The 8,341-nt window shown below is 34.8% G+C and overlaps 2 non-coding genes across 2 annotated transcripts; both read right to left on the bottom strand.

Annotated features, from left to right (window-relative positions):
- Positions 1 to 2,547: 2,547 nt before the first annotated feature.
- Positions 2,548 to 2,621, bottom strand: TRNAS-ACU (transfer RNA serine (anticodon ACU)). Its single transcript has one exon. It is a non-coding gene; the product is annotated as a tRNA-Ser (tRNA).
- A 2,259-nt stretch (positions 2,622 to 4,880) lies between these two features.
- TRNAS-ACU (transfer RNA serine (anticodon ACU)) lies at positions 4,881 to 4,954 on the bottom strand. The gene has a single exon. It is a non-coding gene; the product is annotated as a tRNA-Ser (tRNA).
- Between the last annotated feature and the right edge of the window lie 3,387 nt (positions 4,955 to 8,341).

Genomic DNA, 8,341 nt, shown 5'->3' with positions numbered 1-8,341 from the left:
CACTCAATTAGATTTTTTTTGCCAGCATATTTCTTTTTCTCTGCAACCAACTGCTAAATTGTGCTTCCTAGCTGTTTTTATAAAATCACTGAATCAAATCTAACTCTGATTACATCAGAGAAGGCCAGGTACCCTACACCAGAACAGGGGGTTTGAAATTTTGACTTGTCTACTTAAAGATCACCAAAATCTGATAACAAGGTCAATTACGTCCCTGGTTGGGATTGAACCACCAACCTTTTGGTTAGTAGCCGGACACACTAACCGATTGCGCCACAGAAACACTTTGCAAAAAGTACATACTGACAAAGGCTAATAAGCATACATCTAGAACGTTTCCTAGAAAAACTTTAAAAAGTCAATAATCTGGAGAGTTTTTGTAAGATGTTTCTTCCATCAACCAATGAAGAAACACATTGGTACTTTCCCATGATGAGTGAGTGCTTCAGGATCTCTTGCACTTACATGTGCAGCAGAGTACTGCAATGGAAGCATGCTGGGCCCATTACCCAGAGGTAGGCAAATTGAAACTATCCTCTGCTATATGCATTTTTTTTGTTAATTAAAGTAATCAAAACTGGGATTGATATTTTTGCTCTTTTATTTTTACTTAAAGTACAATAACTTTTACCATTTTAATTTGTTTTAATAGTATATTGACAGTATAGTTTTCTTTAAAAAATCCACTTAATTTTCTTTACCCTATTATTAAAAGGGTAATTGACAAAAACAAACTGCATTGTCACCAGAAGAGCAATACAAAATGTACAAGTGATATATTAAAATCATCTTTCCAGCTTGAATTTCAATGATGCATTGGGGCAACGATTTTGTGAGAAACATCTTCACCCTTAAATAAAGATTTTCTTAATTCCTTACCTGTGTGCTAATTAGATATCACCTTGTTTTCACATTAAACAGACTTCTACATGAGAAAGCAGCAAGGATGCAGTGGCGTTAATGTTTCCTGGTGTCAACCTGTATTATTTCAGTAGACATTGAAAGGAGGATGCATCTTGCTGCCTTTCCAATGAAGCAAGTTTAATTTAGTAATAGGTGAAAAACCATTCCTACAAAGGTGTTAATCAGAGACTTGGCTTTGTGGACACTTTTCAGAGAACAAATTTGTTAGCATAAAAATAAAGCCAGAAAATGAAGAGCTGTTTAATCACTCAATTGGATTTTTTTTGCCAGCATATTTCTTTTTCTCTGCAACCCACTGCTAAATTGTGCTTCCTAGCTGTTTTTATAAAATCAATGAATCAAATCTAACTCTGATTACATCAGAGAAGGCCAGGTACCCTACACCATAACAGGGGGTTTGAAATTTTGACTTGTCTACTTAAAGATCACCAAAATCTGAAAACAAGGTCAATTACGTCCCTGGGTGGGATTGAACCACCAACCTTTTGGTTAATAGTCGGACACACTAACCAATTGCGCCACAGAGACACTTTGCAAAAAGTACATACTGACAAAGGCTAATAAGCATACATCTAGAACGTTTCATAGAAAAACTTTAAAAAGTCAATAATCTGGAGAGTTTTTGTAAGATGTTTCTTCCATCAACCAACGAAGAAACACATTGGTACTTTCCCATGATGAGTGAGTGCTTCAGGATCTCTTGCACTTACATGTGCAGCAGAGTACTGCAATGGAAGCATGCTGGGCCCATAACCCAGAGGTAGGCAGATTGAAACTATCCTTTGCTATATGCATTTTTTTTTTGTTAATTTAAGTAATCAAAACTGGGATTGATATTTTTGCTCTTTTATTTTTACTTAAAGTACAATAACTTTTACCATTTTAATTTGTTTTAATAGTATATTGACAGTATAGTTTTCTTTAAAAAATCCACTTAATTTTCTTTACCCTATTATTAAAAGGGTAATTGACAAAAACAAACTACATTGTCACCAGAAGAGCAATACAAAATGTACAAGTGATATATTAAAATCATCTTTCCAGCTTGAATTTCAATGATGCATTGGGGCAACGATTTTGTGAGAAACATCTTCACCCTTAAATAAAGATTTTCTTAATTCCTTACCTGTGTGCTAATTAGATGTCACCTTGTTTTCACATTAAACAGACTTCTACATGAGAAAGCAGCAAGGATGCAGTGGCGTTAATGTTTCCTGGTGTCAACCTGTATTATTTCAGTAGACATTGAAATGAGGATGCATCTTGCTGCCTTTCCAATGGAGCAAGTTTAATTTAGTTATAGGTGAAAAACCATCCCTACAAAGGTGTTAATCAGAGACTTGGCTTTGTGGACACTTTTTAGAGAACAAATTTGTTAGCATAAAAATATAGGCAGAAAATGAAGAGCTGTTTAATCACTCAATTGGATTTTTCTACCAGCATATTTTTTTCTCTGCAACCCATTGCTAAATTGTGCTTCCTAGCTGTTTTTTATAAAATCACTGAATCAAATCTAACTCTGATTACATCAGAGAAGGCCAGGTACCCTACACCATAATAGGGGGTTTGAAATTTTGACTTGTCTACTTAAATATCACCAAAACCTGATCACAAGGTCAATTATGTCCCTGGGTGGGATTGAACCACCAACCTTTTGGTTAGTAGCCAGACACACTAACCGATTGCGCCACAGAGACACTTTGCAAAAAGTACATACTGACAAAGGCTAATAAGCATTCATCTAGAACGTTTCCTAGAAAAACTTTAAAAAGTCAATAATCTGGAGAGTTTTTGTAAGAATTTTCTTAAATCAACCAACGAAGAAACACATTGGTACTTTCCCATGATGAGTGAGTGCTTCAGGATCTCTTGCACTTACATGTGCAGCAGAGTACTGCAATGGAAGCATGCTGGGCCCATTACCCAGAGGTAGGCAGATTGAAACTATCCTCTGCTATATGCATTTTTTTTGTTAAAGTAATCCAAAACTGGGATTGATATGTTAGCTATTTTATGTTTACTTAAAGTACAATGACTTTTACCATTTTAATTTGTTTTAATAGTATATTGACAGTATTGTTTTCTTTCAAAAATCCACTTAATTTTCTTTACCCTATTATTAAAATGGTAATTGACAAAAACAAACTACATTGTCACCCGAAGAGCAATACAAAATGTACAAGTGATATATTAAAATCATCTTTCCAGCTTGAATTTCAATGATGCATTAGGGCAACGATTTTGTGAGAAACATCTTCACCCTTAAATAAAGATTTTCTTAATTCCTTACCTGTGTGCTAATTAGATATCACCTTGTTTTCACATTAAACAGACTTCCACATGAGAAAGCAGCAAGGATGCATTGGCGTTAATGTTTCCTGGTGTCAACCTGTATTATTTCAGTAGACATTGAAATGAGGATGCATCTTGCTGCCTTTCCAATGAAGCAAGTTTAATTTAGTAATAGGTGAAAAACCATCCTTACAAAGGTGTTCATCAGAGACTTGGCTTTGTGGACACTTTTCAGAGAACAAATTTGTTAGCATAAAAATAAAGCCAGAAAATGAAGAGCTGTTTAATCACTCAATTGGATTTTTTTGCCAGCATATTTCTTTTTCTCTGCAACCCACTGCTAAATTGTGCTTCCTAGCTGTTTTTATAAAATCACTGAATCAAATCTAACTCTGATTACATCAGAGAAGGCCAGGTACCCTACACCATAAGAGGGGATTTGAAATTTTGACTTGTCTACTTAAAGATCACCAAAATCTGATAACAAGGTCAATTACGTCCCTGGGTGGGATTGAACCACCAACCTTTTGGTTTATAGCCGTACACACTAACTGATTGCGCCACAGAGACACTTTGCAAAAGTACATACTGACAAAGGCTAATAAGCATTCATCTAAAACGTTTCCTAGAAAAACTTTAAAAAGTCAATAATCTGGAGAGTTTTTGTAAGATGTTTCTTCCATCAACCAACGAAGAAACACATTGGTACTTTCCCATGATGAGTGAGTGCTTCAGGATCTCTTGCACTTACATGTGCAGCAGAGTACTGCAATGGAAGCATGCTGGGCCCATAACCCAGAGGTAGGCAGATTGAAACTATCCTTTGCTATATGCATTTTTTTTGTTAATTTAAGTAATCAAAACTGGGATTGATATTTTTGCTCTTTTATTTTTACTTGAAGTACAATAACTTTTACCATTTTAATTTGTTTGAATAGTATATTGACAGTATAGTTTTCTTTAAAAAATCCACTTAATTTTCTTTACCCTATTATTAAAAGGGTAATTGACAAAAACAAACTACATTGTCACCAGAAGAGCAATACAAAATGTACAAGTGATATATTAAAATCATCTTTCCAGCTTGAATTTCAATGATGCATTGGGGCAACGATTTTGTGAGAAACATCTTCACCCTTAAATAAAGATTTTCTTAATTCCTTACCTGTGTGCTAATTAGATATCACCTTGTTTTCACATTAAACAGACTTCCACATGAGAAAGCAGCAAGGATGCAGTGGCGTTAATGTTTCCTGGTGTCAACCTGTATTATTTCAGTAGAAATTGAAATGAGGATGCATCTTGCTGCCTTTCCAATGAAGCAAGTTTAATTTAGTAATAGGTGAAAAACCATCCCTACAAAGGTGTTAATCAGAGACTTGGCTTTGTGGACACTTTTCAGAGAACAAATTTGTTAGCATAAAAATAAAGCCAGAAAATTAAGAGCTGTTTAATCACTCAATTGGATTTTTTTTGCCAGCATATTTCTTTTTCTCTGCAACCAACTGCTAAATTGTGCTTCCTATCTGTTTTTATAAAATCACTGAATCAAATCTAACTCTGATTACATCAGAGAAGGCCAGGTACCCTACACCATAACGGGGGGTTTGAAATTTTGACTTGTCTACTTAAAGATCACCAAAATCTGATAACAAGGTCAATTACGTCCCTGGGTGGGATTGAACCACCAACCTTTCGGTTAGTAGCCAGACACACTAACCGATTGCGCCACAGAGACACTTTGTAAAAAGTACATACTGACAAAGGCTAATAAGCATACATCTGGAACGTTTCCTAGAAAAACTTTAAAAAGTCAATAATCTGGAGAGTTTTTGTAAGATGTTTCTTCCATCAACCAACGAAGAAACACATTGGTACTTTCCCATGATGAGTGAGTGCTTCAGGATCTCTTGCACTTACATGTGCAGCAGAGTACTGCAATGGAAGCATGCTGGGCCCATAACCCAGAGGTAGGCAGATTGAAACTATCCTTTGCTATATGCATTTTTTTTTTGTTAATTTAAGTAATCAAAACTGGGATTGATATTTTTGCTCTTTTATTTTTACTTAAAGTACAATAACTTTTACCATTTTAATTTGTTTTAATAGTATATTGACAGTATAGTTTTCCTTAAAAAAATCCACTTAATTTTCTTTACCCTATTATTAAAAGGGTAATTGACAAAAACAAACTACATTGTCACCAGAAGAGCAATACAAAATGTACAAGTGATATATTAAAATCATCTTTCCAGCTTGAATTTCAATGATGCATTGGGGCAACAATTTTGTGAGAAACATCTTCACCCTTAAATAAAGATTTTCTTAATTCCTAACCTGTGTGCTAATTAGATATCACCTTGTTTTCACATTAAACAGACTTCTACATGAGAAAGCAGCAAGGATGCAGTGGCGTTAATGTTTCCTGGTGTCAACCTGTATTATTTCAGTAGACATTGAAATGAGGATGCATCTTGCTGCCTTTCCAATGAAGCAAGTTTAATTTAGTAATAGGTGAAAAACCATCCCTACAAATGTGTTAATCAGAGACTTGGCTTTGTGGACACTTTTCAGAGAACAAATTTGTTAGCATAAAAATAAAGCCAGAAAATGAAGAGCTGTTTAATCACTCAATTGGATTTTTTTGCCAGCATATTTCTTTTTCTCTGCAACCCACTGCTAAATTGTGCTTCCTAGCTGTTTTTATAAAATCACTGAATCAAATCTAACTCTGATTACATCAGAGAAGGCGAGGTACCCTACACCATAAGAGGGAATTTGAAATTTTGACTTGTCTACTTAAAGATCACCAAAATCTGATAACAAGGTCAATTACGTCCCTGGGTGGGATTGAACCACCAACCTTTTGGTTAGTAGTCGGACACACTAACCGATTGCGCCACAGAATCACTTTGCAAAAAGTTCATACTGACAAAGGCTAATAAGCATACATCTAGAACGTTTCCTAGAAAAACTTTAAAAAATCAATAATCTGGAGAGTTTTTGTAAGATGTTTCTTCCATCAACCAACGAAGAAACACATTGGTACTTTCCCATGATGAGTGAGTGCTTCAGGATCTCTTGCACTTACATGTGCAGCAGAGTACTGCAATGGAAGCATGCTGGGCCCATAACCCAGAGGTAGGCAGATTGAAACTATCCTTTGCTATATGCATTTTTTTTTGTTAATTTAAGTAATCAAAACTGGGATTGATATTTTTGCTCTTTTATTTTTACTTAAAGTACAATAACTTTTACCATTTTAATTTGTTTTAATAGTATATTGACAGTATAGTTTTCTTTAAAAAATCCACTTAATTTTCTTTACCCTATTATTAAAAGGGTAATTGACAAAAACAAACTACATTGTCACCAGAAGAGCAATACAAAATGTACAAGTGATATATTAAAATCATCTTTCCAGCTTGAATTTCAATGATGCATTGGGGCCAACGATTTTGTGAGAAACATCTTCACCCTTAAATAAAGATTTTCTTAATTCCTTACCTGTGTGCTAATTAGATGTCACCTTGTTTTCACATTAAACAGACTTCTACATGAGAAAGCAGCAAGGATGCAGTGGCGTTAATGTTTCCTGGTGTCAACCTGTATTATTTCAGTAGACATTGAAATGAGGATGCATCTTGCTGCCTTTCCAATGAAGCAAGTTTAATTTAGTTATAGGTGAAAAACCATCCCTACAAAGGTGTTAATCAGAGACTTGGCTTTGTGGACACTTTTTAGAGAACAAATTTGTTAGCATAAAAATAAAGGCAGAAAATGAAGATCTGTTTAATCACTCAATTGGATTTTTCTACCAGCATATTTTTTTCTCTGCAACCCATTGCTAAATTGTGCTTCCTAGCTGTTTTTTATAAAATCACTGAATCAAATCTAACTCTGATTACATCAGAGAAGGCCAGGTACCCTACACCATAAGAGGGGGTTTGAAATTTTGACTTGTCTACTTAAATATCACCAAAACCTGATCACAAGGTCAATTATGTCCCTGGGTGGGATTAAACCACCAACCTTTTGGTTAGTAGCCAGACATACTAACCGATTGCGCCACAGAGACACTTTGCAAAAAGTACATACTGACAAAGGCTAATAAGAATTCATCTAGAACGTTTCCTAGAAAAACTTTAAAAAGTCAATAATCTGGAGAGTTTTTGTATGAATTTTCTTAAATCAACCAACGAAGAAACACATTGGTACTTTACCATGATGAGTGAGTGCTTCAGGATCTCTTGCACTTATATGTGCAGCAGAGTACTGCAATGGAAGCATGCTGGGCCCATTACCCAGAGGTAGGCAGATTGAAACTATCCTCTGCTATATGCATTTTTTTTGATAAAGTAATCCAAAACTGGGATTGATATGTTAGCTGTTTTATGTTTACTTAAAGTACAATGACTTTTACCATTTTAATTTGTTTTAATAGTATATTGACATTATTGTTTTCTTTCAAAAATCCACTTAATTTTCTTTACCCTATTATTAAAATGGTAATTGACAAAAACAAACTACATTGTCACCAGAAGAGCAATACAAAATGTACAAGTGATATATTAAAATCATCTTTCCAGCTTGAATTTCAAAGATGCATTGGGGCAACGATTTTGTGAGAAACATCTTCACCCTTAAATAAAGATTTTCTTAATTCCTTACCTGTGTGCTAATTAGATATCACCTTGTTTTCACATTAAACAGACTTCCACATGAGAAAGCAGCAAGGATGCATTGGCGTTAATGTTTCCTGGTGTCAACCTGTATTATTTCAGTAGACATTGAAATGAGGATGCATCTTGCTGCCTTTCCAATGAAGCAAGTTTAATTTAGTAATAGGTGAAAAACCATCCTTACAAAGGTGTTCATCAGAGACTTGGCTTTGTGGACACTTTTCAGAGAACAAATTTGTTAGCATAAAAATAAAGCCAGAAAATGAAGAGCTGTTTAATCACTCAATTGGATTTTTTTGCCAGCATATTTCTTTTTCTCTGCAACCCACTGCTAAATTGTGCTTCCTAGCTGTTTTTATAAAATCACTGAATCAAATCTAACTCTGATTACATCAGAGAAGGCCAGGTACCCTACACCATAAGAGGGGATTTGAAATTTTGAC

This window comes from Pseudophryne corroboree, unplaced genomic scaffold (genome assembly GCF_028390025.1).
Source record: "Pseudophryne corroboree isolate aPseCor3 unplaced genomic scaffold, aPseCor3.hap2 scaffold_844, whole genome shotgun sequence".
Taxonomy (NCBI): Eukaryota; Metazoa; Chordata; class Amphibia; order Anura; family Myobatrachidae; genus Pseudophryne; species Pseudophryne corroboree.
The sequence above is the reverse complement of the archived record's forward strand: the minus strand, read 5'-3'. Positions and strand labels throughout refer to the sequence as shown.